A 24,889-nucleotide genomic window follows, 5' to 3' on the forward strand; every position below is an offset into this window, starting at 1 on the left:
GAAAAGAGCTAGCTTCCTTCAATTTTCTAAAAACTGTAATATAAAAGCCAAACTCAAAGCTCTCTTATAAAGAATGGAAGTAAAGAGAGCAAGAATAAGGAGATAGTACATGCAAATAAATGAAGTCAGAACACTCTCTCATACCACACACAATAACAAACTCAAAATAGCTTACAGACAAATATAATACATGACACCGTACAACTCCTAGAAAAGATCATAAACAAAACATTCTGACATAAATTGTACCAGTGTTTTCTTAGGCCAGTCTCCCAAGACAATAGAAATAAAAGCAAAAATAAACAAAAGGGACCTGATAAAACTTATAAGCTTCTACACAGCAAAGGAAACCATAAAGACAACCTACAGACTGGAAGAAAATATTTGCAAACAATGTGACCAACAAGAGCTTAATTCCCAAAACACACAAACATTTTCTACAACTCAGTAACATGAAACAAACAAACCCAAACAAAAAATGGGCAGAAGACCTAAATAGATATTTGTCCTCCATATCTAGAGATATTCTTCTCCAAAGAAGATATACAAATGGCCAAAAAGCACATCAACAGATGCCCGATATCAGTAATTCTTAGAGCAACGCAAACCAAAACCATGAATTATCAACCTCACTTGGTCAGAATGGCCATCATCAGAGAGTCTAGAAATAACAAATGCTGGAGAGGTTGTGGAGAAAAGTAAACCTTCGTACACTGTTGCTGCGAATACAAATTCGTGCAGCCACTGTGGAAAAGAGTATGGACGCTCCTTTAAAAACTAAGAGTTACTGTATGACCAGCAAATCCCTCTCCTGGGCATGCATCTGGAAAACACAAAAATTCTAATTCCAAAAGATACATGAACTCTAATGTTCATAGAAGGATTATTTACAATAGCCAAGACATGGAGGCAACCATGGACATTTATCCATACAGATGAAAGGATAAAGAACATGTACAGACACACACAGGAACATTACTCAACCATAAGAAAGAATGAAATACCATTTGCAGCAATATGGATGGACCCAGAGATTATCAAACTAAGTGACGTAAGTCAGAGGAAGACAAATATTATATATCATTTATATGTAGAATCTAAAAAACAGTAGTACAGATGAATTTACTACAAAACAGATTCATAGAAAAAACTTACAGTGACCTAAGGTGAATGGGAGGCATAAACTGGGATTACGGTATTAAAAGATGTACACCACCATATATAAAAGAAACAACAAGGATGTAAACCAACTATACTTCAAGTAAAGAAAAAAACAACAAAGAAAGAAAAGAATAAGGGGGTATTAACGATGGAAATGATGTGCAGGGGGGAGACAGAGGGAGACTGCAGAAACACAATCTACAGGTGGGTGACTGCAAAGGACTGGATGTGAAGACACAAACTGGATGTGGAGACAGAAAGGGAAGATGAAAAACATTTCAAAGTTAGAAAATGAGAAGGACACAAACATTTGGGGGTGCTAGTAAACGGTGTTAATATAGGGTGTTCACTTGTGAACACACTGCATACTTAAAATTTGTGTGCAGTGTCCATTAGTGTATGTGTGTTACAAATGAAAACTTTTTACCAACAGAAAACCAGAAACAAAATTTTCAAGAACTACTGGGCAACTTGCAGCAAATCACTAAAGGCCAGTGATTTAATCACTCACTCCTAGGTACTAGAACCTCTGTAAAAACCCTAAAAGAACGGGTTTGCAGAGCTTCCAGGTTGCTGAATGTGCCTACTTGCTGAGGCAGTGGTATACCCCAAACTCCAAAGGGACTATTCCAGACAGCATCCTATGTACTGCTTCATTTGGCTCTTCAGTTGTGTCTTCTAGAAAATCCTTTAAAATAAACCAGTAACAGTAGTGTTTTGTTGCATTCCGTGAACCTTTACAGAAAAATATGGAACCTGGGGGGTGGCAGGGGGGAACTGGTGGTGGTGGGAGGGGTGTCCATGGGCATCTCTACTTTAAAACCAAATCAGACAGAAGTGTGGGTAACCTGAAAATCTAGTACTTGAGATTCATATCTGAAGTGGGACCAGAAGGGCAGTCCTATGGGACTGAGCCCTTAACCTGTAAAGTCTAAACTAACTCCAGGTAATAAGTGTCAGAAAATCCGAACTGAATTCAATTGTAGAAAACCCAGTTGAGTATCCACAAGAAAAAAAACTGGAGAACTGCTTGCTGCTTGGTATATGAATGTACATAGAGTATGGAGCAGTACTCAAAAAGAAAATAACGGAGTTAGGGTAGATTCTCCAAATAAAGAGCTAAAATGGGCACTAACACCACAAAGATATTTGGCTTTTCAGAGTCCTTCAACATAACAGCCATTCAAAAAGCACTGTTTACACACATCAAGTCCCAAAGAACTTTTTAATCATTTTTAAGTGTGAAGTAACAACCAAACATTTTAAGACAAGTGGCAACAGCAAAGAGACCACTAAAAACCATGAACACAAAGGAAACACATAATTCAAGAAATAACTAGCAAAATGGAATTTTCAGAACCCCAAAAATACAGAACAACTTCTTGAGAGATAAAAACAAAACATCTCCACATGAAGGGGAAAAAAATCATACGCCATCAAACTACTTAAACATCTCATGCTATTAGACAGCAAAATGGCAGTCAAGGTGCTGAGGGAAAAAGTATTTTGAATCATGAAAGCTATACTCAAAGTATCAAAAGTGAAGCAGATAAATACCTTCTTAGACAAGCAATTCCTAACAACCAGGAGGAAAGAAAAAGAAGAGTGGGACTTCCCTGGCTATCCAGTGGTTAAGACTCCAGAGTTCCAACTGCAGGGGGTGCAGGTTTGATCCCTGATAGAGGAACTAAGACCCCACATGCAGTGTGGCGCAGCCAAAAGAAAAAAAGACTAAAATCAGTGACCAACATTTTCTAGTCACTTTATGGACAGTTCATAAAAAAAATTAACCATTAGGGGCTCCTCTGGTGGTATAGTGGTTAAGAAATTTGTCTGGCAATGCAGGGGATGCAAGTTCAATCCCTGGTCAGGAAACTAAGCTCCCAGGCACCACAACTATGGAGCCGGTCCACTATGGAGCCCGTGTGCCACAACTAGAGCACCCAAGTGCCACAACTTCTAATGACTGAGAGTGGCTCAAGACTCCTGGAAGCCTTGAGCCACATACAACTAGAAAACCCAGGCACAACAACAAAATTCACATACAATGCAACAAAGATCCTGTATGTTGCAACTAAAATCCTGAGGCAAATTAAAAAAGAAAAAAACTATTAGACAGGAAAAGATGTCCAGCTATTTTAATAACAAATTTAATAACTGGAACTACTCAGCTACCAAATTGACAAAACTCTTTGTTCAGTTCAGTTCAGTCGCTCAATTGTGTCTGACTCTTTGCGACCCCATGACTCGCAGCACGCCAGGCCTCCCTGTCCATCACCAACTCCCGAAGTTCACTCAAACTCACATCCATCGAGTCGGTGATGCCATCCAGCCATCTCATCCTCTGTCGTCCCCTTCTCCTCCTGCCCCCAATCCCTCCCAGCATCAGAGACTTTTCCGAGTCAACCCTTCGCATCAGGTGGCCAAAGTACTGGAGTTTCAGCTTTAGCATCATTCCTTCCAAAGAACACCCAGGGCTGATCTCCTTTAGAATGGACTGGTTGGATCTCCTTGCAGTCAAGGGACTCTCAAGAGTCTTCTCCAACACCACAGTTCAAAAGCATCAATCTTCGGCACTCAGCTTTCTTCCCAGTCCAACTCTCACATCCATACATGACCACAGGAAAAACCATAGCCTTGACTAGACAGACCTTTGTTAGCAAAGTAATGTCTCTGCTTTTCAATATGCTGTCTAGGTTGGTCATAACTTTTCTTCCAAGGAGTAAGCGTCTTTTAATTTCATGGCTGCAGTCACCATCTGCAGTGATTTGGGAGCCCAAAGAAATAAAGTCTGACACTGTTTCCCCATCTATTTCCCATGAAGTGATGGGACCAGATGCCATGATCTTCGTTTTCTGAATGTTGAGCTTTAACCCAACTTTTTTCACTCTCCTCTTTCACTTTCTGCCATAAGGGTGGTGTCATCTGCATATCTGCAGTTATTGATATTTCTCCCAGCAATCTTGATTCCAGCTTGTGCTTCTTCCAGCCCACCCGATGTACTCTGCATATAAGTTAAATAAGCAGGGTGACAATATACAGCCTTGACGTACTCCTTTTCTTATCTGGAACCAGTCTGTTGTTCCATGTCCAGTTAGGGTGGGTCCAGAAAAGCTTGTAGTTTAGAGTTAATTTTGCCCCACTAATTGGAGCTAATCCTTTTGAAGATTTTGCCTCTATTCTACTTACTGCCTATGCTCCAAATCTTAGGTGGGTTTTCCACTGAAGCTGATGTAAACATAAACTTTTCCTGACCCTACATAAATCTTTGGAATTGGTACACCTACTCCTTTCTGATGGTTGTATTCCCTGGCTTCAGTCACTTCCAAACATGCACATGCAGGTCCAGTTGTAAGTCACAAGCCTTGAGTAGATTCTTCTGAGTTCTCTCTCCACTCAACAGTTTCCTATTACTTTGCCCCACAAATTCTATCTACTTTGACCTTTCCAAATTTTCAGCTGTCTCAACTTGTAGTAAGACCACCAGACTGTTTGAATTCACCCCACCACTCCCCCACCCCGTGCTGTAACCTATTACTTTTCTTCAAGCAATGAGGGCTTTTATACCACCTCCTGTTATCCAATGTATAAAAGCCTGTAACATACGTTTTGTCCGGCTTTTTAAATTTCTGAGATGAGTGGGTAAATCTGGTTATCTGGTTGCCTGTTACTCTGTCATAGCCAGAATTTAAAAACTGCATGCCAATTCAATTTTACTATTACAGGATTTTCACGAAATTTAAAGTTTTACTTGTATAAATTTCCTCTTAGAACTTTTCTTGAAAAGATCCAACTAATTCCAGCTTGTTTCCCAAAGCAAAGTCCAATGACAAAACCTAACACTTAACAATATGAAATTCATAATCTTTGGAATTCAGTCAAAATTTACCGGTCACGCAAGACTTCCCTGGTGGTCCAATAGTAAAGAATCTGCCTGCCAATGCAGGGGACACAGGTTTGCTCCCGGGTCCGAGAAGATTTCACACGCCGTGGGGCAACTGAACCTGTGTGCCACAACTACTGAGACTGCACTCTGGAGCCCACATGCTGCAGCTACTGAAACCTGCACACCTACAGCCTGTGTTCCGCAACAAGAGAAGCCACGGTGATGAAAAGCCAATGCACCGCACTAGACTAGCCCCAGCTCTCCACAACCAGAAGCCTGCTTGCAGCAATGAAGACCCAGAGAAGCCAAATAAACAAAACAAAAATAATTAAAAGTATCTGTCATGCAAAAAAAAGGGGGGGGGGGTGGCTCCCCCACAGGAAAATACTACCAATAACAAGAAGAAGAATCTACTTAAAGAGATAGCCAGATATGACATGACAGCATTAGCAGACAAGAACATTAAACCAACTATTATAAAAATGTTTATGGACAGGGAAAATAGGAACATAAAGGAAAAATAGAGAACATAAAATAGTACTTCTAGAAATAAAAAATGTAATATCTGAAGTGAAAAACACTGGACAGGATTAACAGCAGATTAGATAATGCACAAGAAAATGATCAGTAAGTGTACTAACAGGGTAGCATTCAAACTAGAAAGCATGAAAGTAGACAAAGACAGACTTTATAACTGAAATGTACAATAACAAGGTAATTCTAGTATTTATGATCCCAATAACAGTGATACACTTTCATAAAGCATAAAATACAGGTGATACAAGAAAAATACAGAAGACTTGAACACATCTTGCTCACTCCAATACAAACCTAGTGGATAAAAAATTAGTAAGCATATAGAAGATTTAAACCATACTCATTTAAATTTTAACAGATTTTATGTATCAAATGCTAAACCCCTAAATACAGAAAGTACATCATCTTTTTGAGCAACCTTCTCAGGCCACCAAGAAATCTTTAATAAATTTCAAACATACCTACAAATGACATTACCTGACCAAAATTCAATTAAACTAAAAATAACAAAATCAAGCCTCTTCCACGTGCAATTTTAAAACAAAATAAAAAGAAGCAAAGTCACTAAACCAACAGTTAATAAATTGGAAAAGCTGAAGAACTATAAATCCAAAACTGCTGTGGGGTGGGGATACGGACAGATCAGTAGAGAAGCTACTAGCACAAATATATAAAATAAAAAATGACAACATTTAAAATCATACACCATCTGAACAACTCTATGTAATTAAAGCTGAAAATATAGAAATGGACAATTTTTAGAAAAAGACAATTTACTAAAAATATCCCCAGTAAAATCTAAACAAATTACCATGAAAGCGTCCCATTACTAAAAAAAAAAAAAAAACCAGACTAAAGTGTCCTTGAGAACCAAGATTCTAAACGTTGAAAAAAGGAAAATACACATCTAAGACAGAAGGCGATAAACAAAAACCCAGTGGTCCTAAACTTGAACTGGAAGTATCAAGATGAACTCTACAGTACTGCAAAGTAAATAAATATACATTAAGACTGGTTTATAATTTAAATTGTGCTTTAAAATTTAACTCAACGTGATAAACAACTATTACCTTTCTAAGAAACTCTTCCATCCACGGATGAATGGATAAAGCCGATGTGGTACAAAAAAAAAGGAAATCTTGCCATTTGTGACAACAAAAAAGAGTAGACCTTGAGGGCATTATGCTAAGTGAAATAGGTCAAGGAAAGACATATACTGTATGATTTTACTTTTATGTGGAATCTGTTAAAAAAAAGAAAAAAAAACTAGAAAGAGATCAGATTTTTGGTTACAGAGATGGAATGAGGAACCCAATGGAGAAGCATAATCAAAAGGTACAAACTTCCAGTTACAAGTACTCAGGATGTTATGTACAACATGAGAAAATGGATGCTAACTAAACTTACTGTGGTAATCATTTCACAATATATGTTAAGTGAAAACATGCTGTGTACACTTTGAACTTACACAAATTATATATGTCAATTTATATCTCAATAAAACTTAAAAAAGATTAAAGGCATAAAAATTTTTCATAAGAAAAACCTTAATCATTTCACAAGTTATTTATCAAAAGATTCAGCATAAATATGCTATTCTATTAAACAATTAAGCTTCCCATAAAGAAATATCTGACATATTTGTTTTCATATAACAAAAATGAAATCTAGGGAGTCAAAACTCCAAACCAACACTTTAAAGTACATCCTTCAAAAGAACACATAATAGTACAGAATGAATGAATGAACTGGATGGAGAACAGGAGAGAGGGAGGGAAGAATTCATGTCCTGTTTAGAGAATAATGGGCCTGATAATTTCCATTTCAAAGGCAAATCAATTTTCTAAAATTAGGAAATAATAAATTAAATATTAAATATGCAGTTCCTTAATTACGGATTAAATGGCTTTTTAACTTCTTTTTTATTTAACATAACTCAACTTTAAAAGTCACAGTGACTTTAAGGCACCATAACATTAATATGTGAACAGAAAGAAACCTCAGTGAAAGAAAGAAAAGTCCACATAGGCAACACATACAGAAATTTAGTATAAGAGGAAAGTTTGGACAACTCTCCTACTTCAAAGTTTACTTAAAATAATCAAAGAGATTAACGATTTAAAGGAGAAAAAAGGCAAAGTCATTACAGAAAAAGTAAGAGAAATTTTTATTATTTCAGAAAAGGGAAGAAAGGCCTTTCTAAGTATGACACACAAGAAGAGAATAAAAACACATTTACATATAAACTCAAAAAGCATTCTATTTGATGAAAATCACAATCAATGTCAAATAAAACATCATTATACTGGAGGAGGGCAGGGAAGACTTGTCACACAAAGCATATATAAAGGTCTTTTACCTTCATACACAAATGTTCCTATAAATCAACAGAAAAAGAACTCATAGAAAAGACAGAAAAATGAGAAAAGGATATAAAGAGTTCACAAAAAAAGATCTTATATATAAAATTTTCATTCTCAGGAGTTTCCTGGTGGTCTACTGGTATTAATATGGAATAATCTTCCAAGATAATTCCTTAAGTAAAAAAGGTTCAATAGCAAGATGGAGGGACTTTCCCTAGTGGTCCAGTGGTTAAGAATCCATCTTGCAATGCAGGAGACAAAGGCTCAATCCCTGGTCTAGGAACTAGGATCCCACATGCTGCAGCACAACTAAACGTGCACACCGCAAAGAAACCCAACTCAGACCAAAAAAAAAAAAAAGAGAGAGCCAAGTGGACATCATGCTACTACTTGTATTAGAAAGAAAAATATCACGTGCTTACATAGCCATAAAATCTCTAGAAAAATTCATAGAAAACAGTTTCTTCAGACAAGAACTATAGCTGGACAAAAGGAGGTGACTTTTCTATTAAAAAAAAAAAAAAAAAACTCGTGTACGATTTGTAATCTGCACTAGGTGCATGTATTCAAAATAATTTTAAATCCTCTAAAGTCTGACTCAGCTTTACCAGTTCTTGACTCCTCAGACACTTTAATATAATCCATCTTTAATTTAAAGATTTGGGGAAGTCCCTGGTGGTCTAGTGGTTAGGACTCTGCTTCCACTGCAGGGGGCAATCTCAGGGAACCAAGACCCCTCAGGCCACACAACATGGCTAAAAGTAAAAAAGTTAATTTTTTAGAAAATAATTCAGGCAACTTTTTAAAGGAACAAACTGACTTAGCAACAGCAACAACAGCAAACTGGTTATGAAGACAAAATATACAATGAATATATATTTTCACACGCACACAATTTGTTAGGCAATCTGATTAGGATTTTACAAGTATTATCTCATTTAGTTCTCAGTATCCCCAGGAGGTTGACATTATCTTTTCTTCAAACAAGAACAACAGGTTTTTAGATGTGAAGTACATTTTGAAGTTCCCAGGGTCACAGTACTAATCAGTGGTAGCTCAAATTCTTAACCTCCATATACACCCTACACGTACTGTAAATAACCCAGGGTACATTAGGTAGAGATGATGTGTTATATAAAATATTAGCTTTAAGTTTAACAAGTATTTCAGTCAGTCTCTATTTTCTGAGTTTTAAGTTTCTGCCTTACCTGTCAGGCACCATCTTGAGTTATAGCTTTATAGCAAACCATAGAAAACACAGATCTCCATCTCCCAGACAAAAAGTCTTTTAGGTGGCAAAAAGAAGACAAGTAGTCTGAACTTCCACAACAGTCACAACTTGCTTTCCACTAATCCAGCCAACTTTATCTTCAAATAAGACTCGTTCTCTCATCAAATTCAATCCTTGGAAGGCCCTAATTTAAAGTACTAAGGTGAAAACATTTTTACTCACTTTTCCCCATTTCCACAAAGTGCCTATAAAAGGAACTCATTTTAAATGTAGATCAAAGAGTACATAATGTGAAAGATCTAAACTATGTTAAAAAAAAAAACCTAAGGCAACTAAGCTTGCATAGGAAAAGTCCTTAAGACATCTTGATAATCAAGTAGTTTTCAACCTAGCTAGTGTTCATGCAGCAATGATTTCATTACCCACCTAATGACACCTGCTACAGCAGCCTTAAGTTTACCATCCTACCAGAGTTTTATTAGACAAGCCCCCTTGGAAAGGATCTAAAAGATTCAAAGCCAAAACCAAACTGAGAAAATCTGCAATACTAAAAATAATTAAAGTTCTATGGACATAAATCTGCATTTGCCATCTCTGAGGACAAAACGTAAAAGGATTATGTTTCCTCCTTAAATAAAGACATCAGTTAATATAAATGAATTGTCATGGCCTTTCTGATTTCTGAAAATGAGCCCAAAATTGGCCACCCACATATTTCAAGGTCACTTCTTGAAATGTAAAGTGTTTTATCTTCTTATGCCGGAGAGGCCAATTCCACTAGATTTCACTCCCTCTGACTGAACATTTCAAAACTATGGAAATTTTTTTAAAAGGCCCGGGTTATAATAAAAAGAAGTCTTTATCAAGCAGTCCCTTCAGAAAGGTTACAGCAAACCCAAAGTTAGCCTTGAATCTAGCAAGCAGACTAGAAGTTACTGTAACAATTATTTAAGTCTAGGCAGATAAAGCGGAGAAGGCAATGGCACCCCACTCCAGTCCTCTTGGCTGGAAAATCCCATGGACGGAGGAGCCTGGTAGGCTGCAGTCCATGGGGTCGCTGAGGGTCGGACACGACTGAGCGACTTCATTTTCACTTTTCACTTTCATGCACTGGAGAAGGCAATGGCAACCCACTCCAGTGTTCTTGCCTGGAGAATCCCAGGGACGGCGGAGCCTGGTGGGCTGCCGTCTATGGGGTCGCACAGAGTCAGACACGACCGAAGTGACTTAGCAGCAGTAGCAGCAGCAGGCAGATTAAGAACTTTGCTGGTGGCTCAGACCATAAAGAATCTGCCTGCAATGCAGGAGACCTGGGTTTGACTCATCGGTCCAGAAGATCCCCTGGAGAACGAAATGGCAACCCACTCCGGTATTCCTGCCTGGAGAATTCCAGGGACAGAGTAGCCTGGCAGGCTATATATAGTCCATAGGGTTACAGAGTCAGACACCACTAAGCAACTAACACTTACTCTCAGGCAGATAAAACTGCTTCTAAATGGTCAGACAACAAAGAAATTCACCTGTAAATAATCCCCTAACAAATTTTACCTAGCCCCCAGGCAATTAAATAGAAGTTCTACAATAAAATACCGAGGGTGGTGATGTAGGTGGGGAATGGATTACATTATCTAAGATGTCTTTGCTGTACACTAACGCACGGAGCATATAACAATAAACAAACGAGACAAGGTACCTCTCCTCAGAAGTTTATGCAATAGATAGGTGAGAGGAGATAATTAAGAGACTGATCTGAACGTAATACAGTAACAAGAGAAATCAAAGGTTATAGGAAGGGGGTTGCCCACTTCACACAGAATGCTTAGAGACAGTCATTCAGAACGTAACATATGAGTCAAAACTCAGCTAAAAAAGGAAAAAGAGGCAGAGCATAAAGGCCCAAAGACAGGAAGGAAAATGCCTGGTGTATTTAAGAAGAAAATGCCAGAAGTCAATGGTCTAGGATGACAGTGACCAATGTTGCAGAGAAAAAGAAGGGACAATGAAGTTGCTTGTAGGCTGTATCGTCTGCGTGTTATTCTTAGGTCTGATGAAAAGACCATGCTCTGGGAATAATGAACTATAAGAATGCAAGAATGACACAATTACAAAGTTACAAGGCTACAACAAGTAGTTCAAGTAAGAGAAAATCAAGGCTTGTAACAAGCCCAGTGACGGTGGAGCAGAAATGGATATATCTGGGAGAGCAAAGAGACTTCCTCCCATCTAGTCAATTGACTAGATGGGAGGAAAATAAATCAAACATGAGACTTGATGATTTAGTCTGAATAGGCGGATACTGTATCCATTTATTGAGCAATGGAAGCAGGGACAAAGGGGCTGGGAAAGACTCAAAGACAAGTTCAGTTTTGGATATGTTATATTTGTAAATGAAATAAAGAGGTCAAGGTCGGTTAAATTACAAGCGTAGAATATGGGGAGGAGGCCTGGACTGGAGATTTAAATTTGAGATCTTTTGCATAAAGATGCCATTTAAAATTATGGTACCATACTGCAAGTTAAGCAATTACCTCAGAAGAATGTAACGACTATGGCTCAACAATTTTAAACAGGTCATAAATGCAATCTAAATATACCTGGTTTCTGCTCAGTTCCCTACTTTCCCTTATCTACAATTTCCCTCCTGGCTGATCACATGATCCTCAAATACCACTATCTATATGGCCCAGCCATAACAATACTATGTTACCATTATTTTACAATTTCAAAGCATTTAACATTCATTATTTCACTTGATTGTAATGATAACTTTGTGAAACAGGGAAAAAAAACTAGTTTTACCTGAGCAGAAAATAAAGTCTTAAAAAGGCTGGCCTGGCCAACATTAAATAGTTATTATTTACTAGATGATATGAAATCAGCATTCAAATTTAAGGACTGTGTTTACTCTATATTCACAGAACTTCAGAGAAGACAAACTACATGAGTTTAGGAATCTTATATTATCACCTTGTTTGCTACTAAATGCCCAGCACCAATCAAAGTACAGGCATATAACAGACAAACATCTACCAGGCAATAAACATCTCTAGCACAGACTAACACTCAAGAAATAAAAATCCCAGATCCATTGTTGAGTCAATATTTTACCATAAATAAGATGATATGCTTGTATCTTACTTTCTCATTTGCCACATGAAAATGCTGTCATTTATTTTTCAAGTACACTTACATATAAATTAGATAATATCTAAAATCACAAGCCATTCAAAACACAATTGCTCCATGAATTCAAGATGGTATTATTTTGCAACAGGTCATATTTCATATCCCCACAAAAACAATTTCCCCTTTTAATCCAAATTTCCTATAAAAGATGTCAATCAGGTTTTAAAATAAAGCAAAAAGAAAAAGTCAAAAGTTACCATTTGTATTTATCGACTACTGCTTTGTGGAACTGACATATATCAAAGAAGCCACAATAGTTCCACATGTATAAAGTCAACTGACATTCAACAGAGGGATTTCAACATCATTCAGTGGGAAACAAAGTCTTTTCAACAAACAGAATTAGGAGAGTAGGACATGTATATTCAAAAAAGAAAGAAATGAACCTCAACCCTTTCACAAGTAAAAAAAAAAAAAAAAAAATTCACTCCAAATGGATCACAGATCTAAAAATATGAACTACAGAACTTTCAGAAGAAAGCTAAAAAGGAGAAAATCCTATGAATTTGGGTTAAGTACAAATTTCTTATGACACAAAAAGCACAAATCGTCAAAGAAAAATAACCAATTTTACTACAAGTTTTAAAATGTTTGATCTCCAAAACACAGTTAAGAAAATGAAGACAAACCATAGATGGGACAAATTTGCAAAATACATTATCTAATACACTTATAGCCAAAACAAAGAATTCTAACAATAAAACAAGATAATCTTTTAATGGATCAAAGACTTGAATAGACACTTCACCAAAGCACATTAAAAGATGCTTATCATGTTACTACACTGTATGATAGCTTTAATGTTGGCTAACTGCCCACTCAACTACCCTAGCAGTAAATACTATTAAAGGAAAAATTAATCAACTTGAGGAGCTTATCTTCCTTAAAGGACAAGAGTACTTATTAGATCATCTGCTTCTTTTTAAGAAGGGCAAATAACCTGTAGAGTATGGTCTGGAAATTAGGGGGCAGAGAGGAGGGTATCTGATCATACTTATGCTATTATATATTCAAATACATTATCATAAATGTCTATTTTCTTATTATTTAGCTGTATAACATTGTGATATTACTATATGCATAGGCGATTTTATTTCAGGATAATATGGAGCACTTTAAAAAGTATTTGTCACAAACAGTTTAGGAATCTGACAGAATTCTGTACCACTGCTCTAGAGCTGTGCTGTCCAATATGGCAGCTAGTGGCCATAAGCTGTAATTTAAACAAAAATTAAACAAATCTTAAAATTCAAATCCTCATCTGCACTAGATGCATTTCAAATCTCCATAATGACACATGAAGTCTTGAAGTGTTGGTCGCTCAGTTGTGCCCAACCCTTTGCGACCCCATGGACTGCAGCCCACCAGGCTCCTCTGTCCATTCAATTTTCCAAACAAGGATTACTGGAGTGGGTTGCCATTTCCTTCTCCAATGACACATAGCTAGTGATTATTATACTGAAAGAACAGACACAGAATCTTACACCTTTTCACAAAGTTCTGTTGGATAGAATAAGACCTACTACTTAGAACCTTAGAATGCTAAGGAAGCTAATTGTAACAGAAGAATGCAAATACTCCAAATTATGGTTCCCTCACTTAGTGAGAAGCTTGCATAAATTATTTAATTTCAGACTGACTTTCTTAAACCACTGAACGGAAATAACATTTATTTTACATGATAATTGGGGAAAACACTTTCTAAATTAAATTGCTATACAAACATTAGTAATGAGGTGATTCTAAAGGAAAATATTCCTGAAAAAGAACTTATGTGAGCATTTTATTAACAAGTCACAACTGTATCACATTAAGGAAAATAAAATTTAGTTGCTGGTTAAGAATAAAGTTTCTAAGTTCCTGAAATAGAATAGAATTTGACTTTCTTCCTCCTGTCATCCTAAAACTATGAACCATAATGGTTGGGAGTTCTAGGTTCTGGATGCAGAATGTATGGATTCAGAAATCCCACTTATAGGCTGTGTAACCTTAATAAGCAATTTAAAACCTCTGACTTCATTTTCTTACCTATAAAATGAGAAGAGAACCTTTCCACAAGCTGCACCTATGAGGATCAAATTAGTTAATACAGTTAAAAAGCTTTGAATACTGCTTGAAACACGGTAAGCATTAACATGGATTAACCCACTCATTATGGTAGATGTTGATATCAAGAATAAAGAACTTCTATAACTCAACAACAATCTGGTTTAAAAATGGGCCAAAGGCTTGAACAGGTGTTGCTCCAAAGCACACAAATGACCAATAAGCACACCAGACATCACTTATCACATTACTAATCATTAGGGAAATCCAAGCCAAAACCATAACAATATCACTTTACAACCATTAGAACACAATACACAGAAAACAACAAATGCTGAGAAAAATTTGAGGAAATTGGGACCCCTGTGCATTGCCGGTAGAAATAAGAAACGGTGCAGCCTCTATGGAAAACAATATGGTGGTTCCCCAATTAAAAATAGAATTACTGTATGATCAGTAGTTCCACTTCTGGGTATCTATCCAAAAGAATCAAAAGCAAAGATGCAGACAAATATTTGTACTCCCATGTTCACAGCAGCATTTACAGTAGTCAAAAAGTGGAAACAACCCAAGTGTCCATTAACGGATAATGGATAAACAAAATGTGGTACATACACATATAATGGATTATTGTGTGTTAAAAAAAAGGGTATTCTAATCGACCCACGGTACAACACTGATGAACCTCAAAGACATTCAAAGGAAATAAGCCAGTCACTAAACGACAAATTTGCATGATTCCACTTATATGAGGTACCTAAAGTAGTTAAGTTCATAGAGACATAAGAAGAGTGGTGATTTCCAAGGGTTGGGAGGAGCAAGGAATAGTTATGGTTTAATGGGTACAGAGGTTCAGTTTTACAAAATGAAAAGAGCTCTAGAGGTGAGTGCTGGTAATGACTGCGTAACAACATGAATGTACCTAAATGCCACACAACTATACACTTAAAAATAACTGAAATGCTGAATTTCATGTTATGCGTATTTTGCCACAAATTATTAATTAGAACCAAAAAGTCTATTTTATTATAAACATATCTGATTTCCTTGAAAATATCCTTCAAAATATTTAAGAAGTGTTTCAAAGAGTACAATATCAATAGGGAAGAGGTACCCAGAGTAGTCAAACTCATAGAAAATACAACAGTGCTTGCCAGGGGCTTGGGAGAAGGGAAAATGGAGAGTTAATGGGTAGCGTTTCAATTTAAGATAAAACAACGTTCTGGAGATGGATGGTGATAATTGCACAATGTGAACGTACTCAAGGTCACTGAATTGTACACTCAAAAATGGCTAAAATGGTAAATTTTATGTTTATCTTACCATAATAGAACAGTTCATCATTACACAGATTGGGAGATTAGTGCAAAGGGGGCCGAAGATTTTACTTCTCTATCTCATACAGTGGCTCAAAGGGCAGAAAAGACTTATACCTGCTAAACTGATACAAATTTAGAATCTATCTTCTTCTCTAAACTTGAAACCACCTATCTGTGGGGGTGAAGACTTTAGCTAATTATATTGACAACGTGTGGGTATCCTCAGTCACTCAGTAGTATCCAACTCTTTGCAACCCCATGGACTGCAGACTTCTCGGTTCATGGAATTTTCCAGGCAAGAATGCTGGAGTGGACTGCCATTTCCTACTCCAGGGGAATGTTCCCAACCCAGGGATCAACCAACGCACCCCCGCCTCTTGCATTGGCAGGCAGATTTCTTTACCACTGAGCCTCCTGGGAAGCCCCCATATTGACAACAGGTTGTAAAGAATTACCCCCTAATTTTTTTAACTATGTCCACAAAATCTTTTGACAAAAGGTGGAACCTAACTTCTCACTCCTTGACTGTGGGCTAGACTTAATAGGTTGCTTCTAATGCAAAGAATGTGGCAGAAGTGACTTCTGAGACTAGGTCATAAAAGGCACTGCACACTTCTACCTACCTTTCTTCTCAGATCACTTCCTCTGGAAATGCAGCTGCCATGCAAACAGCTGAAGATCTACATATGCTAAGGAAATTGAGTCCTCTAGACAACAGCCAGCAGCAACCTGCTAGCCCAAAGAGGAACACCTTCTTAGAAGGAGATCCTCTAGGCACCAGTCAAGCCTTCAAATGACAGCAACCTTTGAGATTTTTATGAAAGACATAGAAGAAGCCAGAACCACTCAGCTAAACTGCTACCAAATTTCTGACTCACAGAAAATCCACATGCAATAGTATTCTTTTAACTCCCCTGTTTAAAGAATAGTTTTAAGCAAAAAAAAAAAAAAAAAAAGTTTTGACGTTAGAAAAAAACAAGAACATACAGTTGACCCTTAAACATAGTCATTAGAACTGTGCAGGCCACTTTACATGTGGATTTTTATCAATATTAAATATTAGACTACTACACTATCCAAAACTGGTTCAATTTGTGCATGCAAAACTGCAGATACCGAGAAACCTCAGATACAGACGTCTGGCCTACTATATGCAAATCTTCCAATTCAAAGATCAGATCAGATCAGTCGCTCAGCCGTGTCCGACTCTTTTCGACCCCATGAATCGCAGAATGCCAGGCCTCCCTGTCCATCACCAACTCCTGGAGTTCACTCAGACTCACGTCCATTGAGTCAGTGATGCCATCCAGGTGCCTATAATCCCCGTGTCATTCAAGAGTCAACTGTGTTATTTATGTTCATTGAAAGCTAACTTGTTTTTACTAGTATACATACATACGTAAAAACAAAAAAAAATGACAATTCTTCAGTTAAATAATTTTCTAAAGGCATCTGCGAGGTACAACCAAAACAATCCATTTAACTAGAATTTTTAAGATTCTTGCTTAAAAAAAAAAAAACAAACTTAAGTATGGAACAACTTCTAAATATGGTTTTAAAAATACATAACCTGGAAACTGAATTAACGGGTAGGAAATGAAGATGAAAACAATGCACTGCCCAAGTTGTGAACAGAAAGATAACTAAAGAAACTGGGGCTTCCCTGGTGGTCCAGTGGTTGGGAGTCGACGCACGGGACGTGGGTTTGATCCCTGGCCTGGGAGGATCCCACATGCCTCACAGCAGGAGCGCAGTTACTCCAGTGCTCTGGAGTCCAAGCAACACAGCTAGAAAAAATCTGCACACAACAACTAAAACCAGCACAGCCAAAAATAAATAAATAAAAACTTTTTAAAGAAACTGAGTATGATCTCTTATATAAAAAGACGCAGAAAACAGCAATTACTTTAAGAGATACAGCACAAAAGCTTCTAAGTATTCTGCTGGGTGGGACAGCTAACAAAAAGGGGAAAAGCAGGCAGGTAAAACTGAAAAAGAGATCCAATCATAAAAGGTCTTATCAGTAATTATAACATTTTGTGTCTCGTGATCCTGCTGTTGAAACTGCTCTCCAAAAAAAGACATGGAAGCACCTTAAAATACATCTATTTCAAAGACTTCTCAAATCAGTCTCCCATCCACATAGCCAAAAAAGAATTCATGTTAGGAGCCCCTCACACATGAAACATTAAAAGAGGGGAGGGCATAAGATAACATCTCTTTGCAACTTGCTCTTTCCAAAATATTCCAAAAACATTAGCTGAAAGGCTGCTAAAGTAACAAAACCAAGAACTGTAATTTAGGCAGATTTCTCTGGCCACAGGAAAAGACTTTGTAAACTCAACTAAGGACCTCCTTGGTGGCTCAGACCGTAAAGAAATCTGCCTGCAATGGGGGAGATCTGGATTCGACCCCTGGGTTGGGAAGATTTCCCTGGAAGAGGGCATGGCAACCCACTCCAGTATTCTTGCCTGGATAATCCCCATGGACAAAGGAGCCTTGTGGGCTACAGTCCATGGGGTTGAAAACAGTCGGACGAACTGAGCGACGAAGAACACACACACACAAACTCAACTAAAGTAGGGTATTTCCTTAGCCAAAGATCAAGCTGGGACGATAGATTAAACTGGAAATGAGGAAAGCGTGACTAGGATGCAGGTAATACCGTTAACAGAAACAAGAGACAGAAATAACTTCAGAGCCCATAATATTAGTTTAACATGTAAAATATATTAAATAGAATTTTATAATGTTACAAATAAAACTTTACCTGTATATTAATTACACCTCATAAGTAAATATGTGCATGCATGCCAAGTCGCTTCAGTCATGTCTGACTCTTTGCAACCCAAAGGACTATTTTGCAACCCGCCAGGCTCCTCTGTCCATGGGATTCTCCAGGCAAGAACACTGGAGTGGATCATCACGCCCTCCTCTAGGGAATCTTTCCCGCCTAGGGATGGAACTCCCATCTCTTACGTCTCCTGAGCTGACAGGCAGGTTCTTTACCACTAGCACCACCTGGGAAGCCCTTAAGTAAATACGCAAGGTCACAAAGACCCTTTTCTAATATTCCAAACCTAGATCAAAAACCTCCTAACTCCCCCAAAACTACCCTTTTCCTACATCACGACCCCTAATTGGATCTAAATTGTTATCTAAACGCTTTTATTAAAAAGTGGTTGAGTCAAAAACAATTAGATAATCTGGCCTGTTTAGGTTCTATTCTCACTTGTAATTTTACTTTCAGATTAAAGGTTCCCATCCTTATTCCCTTCCCTTGTTGAATTTTATTTTCTTCTCTCTTCTGTTCACATTTCATAATCTGAAACCATACTTTAATTTTTAGCTAAATGAAGTTAGCACTCAAATAGCTACTAACAAATAGTAAAACAGTGGTTTTTCTTCTGTTAGCTGGTCTCCAAGCTCCACCAGTAATCATTATTAACCAAAGAAAAGCAGTAAATAAGAAAAATACATCAGTGATAATGTTCAAATTGAATTAATAAACGTAAAAGCCACATGAAGACAGTATTAAACATGGCTAGTGATTAAGTTTGGGTCTCTCTAGTCCACCTTGGAGACTTGGTCAAGACTCCTACACCAGTCTCGGTCTCTCTAAAACTTTTAATTTCTCACCTATACAACTAATAGTAGTTTTCTCTACGATACACTACTATGTACCACACAATCAGCATCTATAAATGTTAATCATTGTAAATGTTATTTTAGACCTATTATTGTTCAGGCACAGAGGTAGGGAAAAAATGGGAGAAAGGGAGATAAAAGTATTTAGGGTGAGGGGGGAGAACCCAGCCATTATTTCAATTACTCTGGTACTGTACATTTCAATGCCAAGAAAATAATGAAATATTTATGAAAACACTCAAGTCAAATAAAGCTGCCCTTGAACAACTACTGTAAGCAAATGTTACTATTCAAGGATTAAAGTTAATTGTTAAAAATCCTGGTCACTAGAGTCATCTTTATCCTGATACTACTGCTTGGAGCAACAGGAGAGATTTAAAGAAAAATAATCACAAACAGTAAATCTTATGTGGTTCTTTTCTATAAAAAAAAAAAAAAGGGCCATTCACTTCCAGTTCAAATTCCTAATCACATTCAAAATGCATATTCTTAGATAAGTAACTTGAAAACCCATTAAGTTTGAGGAATATAAAAAATACAGGCTCTCCGAAGCAAAGAAAAGGGCAGAAGGGGGGTTGTTCTCATCACAGGTTTATATAAATCAAGGTGGAAACTCAATTAGAAGTACTACACAAAGCTGTGACAAAGAACACAAGAAATATCCTATTCTTTTCTGACAGATTTATTTAACTCTAATCTCAATTTTGTATCAGAAAATAAAATATCACGTATATCTAAATACCTACCATCTTTTGGACTCTCCTACCTCTCCTGCTTTAAGGGAGCTAACAGGATTCAACAGCATAACAACAGGACAACAAAGGAGCCAAATGACCAGTTATTAGGCTATCCTAGCAAAGTGTGCAAATATTATGGTATTTTTTAATCTCAGAGAGATAATTAAGTGAAAAAAAAAACCTTAACTTTAGCCACATTCGTCTGTTAATATGCACTGCTTCAAAAATAAATTTTAGTCAATTTTTTAAAAACACACACTTCTACTGAATGCCTATGACTCACTAAAAAAAATTAAATGCAGTAACAAATCATAGTACCAGTCAATCCTCAAATAAACAATTAAAAGATGATACTCTTTTGTCAAAGGATTTTTATTACAGCAATTAATATTCACAACTTTTTTTTTTTAAACCAAGATTTGTTTATAACTTAAGGCAACATTACCTTCTGGAGGCAGAAAATGTACACTCATTTTTTTTTTTTAAAGTTAAAGGTTCTTAGTGTACCTTCTCTACCTCTCAGTTTCTGTTCCTAGTATTGACTTTTTGAAACTTTTTGGAACTTAACGAACAATCTGAAATACAAAGCCACTTCAAAATTTGTTTCAAAAAATTTCTGTAATGGATAGAAATTGTTATCCCTTAAAACAATTTACTTCATGAAAGACCAGATTAAAAGTCAAGCCCTTTAATTTGTTTAAACTACTACCTAATTCTACACTGGAACACTAAACTGCATTCAGAATGTAATCTACACTCATATTTAGGAAGTAAAATGGCTATTTGTTGATTTTTTTCCTACCTTTCTATTAATCCATAAAGCCATACTGACCGTATGGATTTGTCTACTTCAGAAGCACAAAAACTTCAAATGTGACCAGTTTCATCTGAAATATTCTTAACAATTCTTTCTGCATTTCAATTTACTTAACAGTTCTTTTCAGAATGCCCAGGAAACTGAAGCCAAGGAATCTTACTGCAAGAAACTGAAAGGCTTCCAAAGAATAACACAGGATAAAGTTGACTCATTATAGTTTACAAATGAACATTTGATTTGCTCACCATATAGTACTTACAAATTCCAACAGGACTGCACAGGAAGGTGTTGGATTTGTCTCTGTAATCTTTATGTTTTCCAGTTTGTTTTTTTATTTTGTATCCTCTGAAATAATATCCAAGTTCTTTGAAGACACTTAACCTATGGCTATTTGACATAGAGTTACTTCAGTCAGCTACCCATACTTCTGTTTTAAAGTTTTCATATGGCTATCGCCAGAATTAGCCAAGTTCCTTGGATTTTAAGATTTTAAAGTCTTCTTTATTATTCCATGTACTTGTCACTGTTGTACTTATCCACTCCAGATGAAATAATCCAATTTATGAGTCAAAAAGAAAAAACAACAAGAAAATTTCACATCTGAAGAGCATTCCTAAACATCAGCATAAACAAGAGACACACAGCTATCTCAATACTACCATGCTGCTGGGAAACTGCCACATCTTAAATTTCCACGTAAATAAAAGATAAAAGCAAAAAAACTCTGTATTCATTCAATGTCTTCATTTAGAAAAGCGGTCCCATTGTGACATGAAAAGGGCTGAGGTCAAAAATTCCTAAAACTTTTAATAAAGGTAAAAATAAACTGCCATGAAACTTCAGCAATATTTAAACAGTAATTTGAAACTGCCGAAACTACTCAGTACACAAATCAAACATATCTTACAGTTTTGGCTGAAGAACACCAACAACAGGGGAGGGGTTGGGGGGAAGGCAAAAATACCACCAGCTGAAACACTTTAAACCAGTTATATAATCCGTTTGAACCAAAATACTGAAGAAATGCCTGGATCTCTTTTTAAGAAGCTTGCAGAACTGTTCACTACTATCAATTCACTTCAGAGATGATTCTTGCCAATTTTAATAAACTTCTGGGGTAAAATTATCCAAAAACATTGTAATTCCAAAATGGCCACTTGAAATATCCGGGGCCTTTTACACAAAACCTAGAAGATGATCTTCATATCTGAGTAATTCAATCACCTGTAAAAGTTATAAAAAAAATTTAAATTACACAATGAATTTTAATTTTGAACTAAAAATCAATCCCCGTCCTCAACAGGCAACCTCTGGAGAGAAATGCACTTCCGCAACCAAAAAAAGGTCTACTGTATGAAAAGGACTTCAAAATATGTTGAGGGGGAGAAAAAACGGTGGGAAATGGTATTATGGAAGACAAGTGCTGATTCCAACTGGGAAGAGTGTGCGGATATAAGGTAGAGGGATTATATAAGCAAACCTTCCTATACTTTGAGTAAATGTTACAAACGAGCAAACAATCTTCTAAGAGATCTTCCGTATTTTCTATTCAAATCTACCAAAAGAAAACGCAAATACAGGTGTGCTGCTACCGAGCATTACTAAAGGCAACTTAGCGAATGAGGGATATAAAGAGAAAGACGCTCCCTCCAAACCAGAATGTCCAGAGGAAAGGGGCACATTTCCCCCATTCAGAGTAGGAAGGTAAGTGGCCGAGAAGTGGGACAAGAACATTCCTTAAATTCGCCCGAGGGTGAGACTTACCCGGCAGCCACGAGATGTGAGGGTTCCTATTTCCTTGAATTAAGAAAACAGGTTTCTCTCAACACTGAGGGGGTGGAAGGTACTGAGCCCTTCTCGTATACCACGTTAAGAGTGCTTTTCTCCCCAAACAGACCGAGTCCCCTCAGACCCTACAGGACTCAGAGGGGCAAGGCTGCGCTCGCCTCGGTCCACAGCCACGGACCTGGAGAGGCGGGCTGAGCGGGTGCGCTGAGAAATCACCAAAGGCCACAACTCGGCCTCGACTCTCTCAACCCTCCGACAGCGGCAGCGGTGCAAAAGGAGGCGGGCGCCTGCGAGAGCCGGAGGGAGGAAGACCGAGCACGAAAGGCGTCGGACCCATTCCCAGCCTCCACCAAACAACACCCCCAACCCTCAAGCCGCCCGGGCTAAGCCACCCACCCCCTCCCACAACCGCCACCTCCGCTCCACCCGGACCAAGCCAATACCTAGAGGGGCCTCGCCGCGCCGTCCTTCCCTCTCTGTCCTCGCTCTCCCGCCACCCTCCCCCCGTCCTCGGGCAGCTTCACACCTCACGCCGCCAACGCCGCTCCCGACCCCTCAAACCTCAACGCCGACACGGGTACCCCCTCCCATCCCTAGACCCTGGCGCCGAGCGCAGAGAACGCTATTACCTTCTGCCACACCAGAGGTGCCCCTGGCCTAGGGGTGCCGCTGCGCTCGATCCCGGGAGGAGGTTTTCGGTACTTTGAATAATCCCCTTTTGCCGCTTTTCCCTCCCCCACAACCAGTCTCAGTCCCAAAATGGCGCCGACCCGATCCGCAATGTTCTGGGCCAAGTCTCGCGAGATCGTGGAAGGTGGCGAGGCGGGGAAGAAACTAAAGGGGCTGAGGATAAGGGAGGGGAAAGGCGGGGCAAGGAGAAGGAGGAGGGAGATAGGGTGTGGAAGAAGCGGTGCGAACGAACCTACTGGGCGGGGCAGCAGGAGGAGCGTCTCCACCAGAGAACCTTCTGGCCTAAGCAACCGCTCACGCCCGGGCCAAAGAAGCCCCGCCCTCTACGTCGAGCGACTGGGGGAGGGGAAGAGGGCGTGGTTATGCCTAGGGGAGGGGCTTCGAGGAGGTCCCGGAGGCAGGGGCGCGCGGGGGGCGGTGGCTCCGCGCGGTGACGTCAGGAGCAGCTGGAGTCGGGGATTACCCCCTGCTGCTGACGTGAGGATGGTGAACAATCGGGAACGTTCGGTGGAAGGGGGAATTCCCCGCTGCTCCCTGAGGAGCCCCTCCTCCCGCCCTTCCCCCCGTCCGCGGCCGCCCGGGAGCCTGGGATGGTGGGGCTGCGGGAGGGCGAGAGGGGAACGCCGATTCGGGAGGCAGCCGCGCCGGCTCGAGTGGCTCGCGCCGCGGCGTCTACCCTGGCTGGATGGTCTGAGGAGCCGCGGCGCGCGCGATGCGCCGGATACCTCTCTCAGGCCTGCGAGGCTGAGAGATCACATGCTCGCCGGTACACAGCCTTGCGCGGGCGGAGCGCCGGCTAATCCGGCGCCGTGAAGTAGTGGATCCACTGTCGTATGCAAATACGAGAGTGTCGGACATAAATAATATACGCGAAGCCAGTGACTAAGGAGACTCGCTGGTTGGGAACGAAGCCCAGATTCTCAGGGATAAAACTGGCTACTGGATATGACCGTGCTAATTATCGTTTTTCTCTATTAAATCTACAGCAGGGTAGGATTATTTCAGCAGTGTGTCAGTCCCTCACAGCTCGTAAGATTCGGTATAATGAATTTTGTGGGCGTCACCGTTTTCTAATCGCGATACCTTTTTGCCTTGAAACTGATGTTGAAACCTGTGAAATCAGCCTTTCAAGGGGTATCGCAAAGTAAGAAAAGTAACCGTATTTCTTTAGGAAGTATGTGGGGGAAGGGTATTTTAACGAGGGAAAACCCAGAGAAGAAAAAATCCTTGGCTCTTCGCCCTTCTCCAAGCAATGAAGATTTCATACACGGAAACTTTATGGTTCTTTTATGTGCATTATGGGGTTTGTAGTTTAATGAACTGCTTCTAAAAGCTACCTGAAAGAATATTTGAACATAAACTCACCAAAAATTACACCTCCCAATCTTTTCGTTTTCGTAGGGGAAATGGACACTTGGCAATTAATAATGCCTCGCTGAGTGCAAAGAAATGAGAATTAACACTTGCTGGATTCCTTGTC

At 38.7% G+C, this 24,889-nt stretch overlaps 1 protein-coding gene across 9 annotated transcripts in view; it reads right to left on the reverse strand.

Moving 5' to 3' along the window:
- The window catches only part of GPBP1 (GC-rich promoter binding protein 1), a 65,756-nt gene extending 41,979 nt beyond the window's left edge, over window positions 1-23,777 (reverse strand). For 2 of the 9 annotated variants that reach the window (XM_055555036.1, XM_055555028.1), the window contains exons 1-2: window positions 23,349-23,598; window positions 21,191-22,155 (exon numbers count right to left, since the gene is read on the reverse strand). The gene's annotated coding sequence lies outside the window, so the exon portion shown is untranslated. Of the gene's footprint in view, window positions 1-18,499; window positions 18,519-21,176; window positions 22,156-22,695; window positions 22,830-23,348; window positions 23,602-23,641 lie in introns of those variants that run through there. The other 7 variants (XM_055555031.1, XM_055555030.1, XM_055555029.1 and 4 more) reach the window with 7 other exon arrangements.
- Window positions 23,778-24,889: the final 1,112 nt, after the last annotated feature.

This window comes from Bubalus kerabau, chromosome 18, assembly GCF_029407905.1.
Source record: "Bubalus kerabau isolate K-KA32 ecotype Philippines breed swamp buffalo chromosome 18, PCC_UOA_SB_1v2, whole genome shotgun sequence".
Lineage (NCBI taxonomy): Eukaryota > Metazoa > Chordata > Mammalia > Artiodactyla > Bovidae > Bubalus > Bubalus kerabau.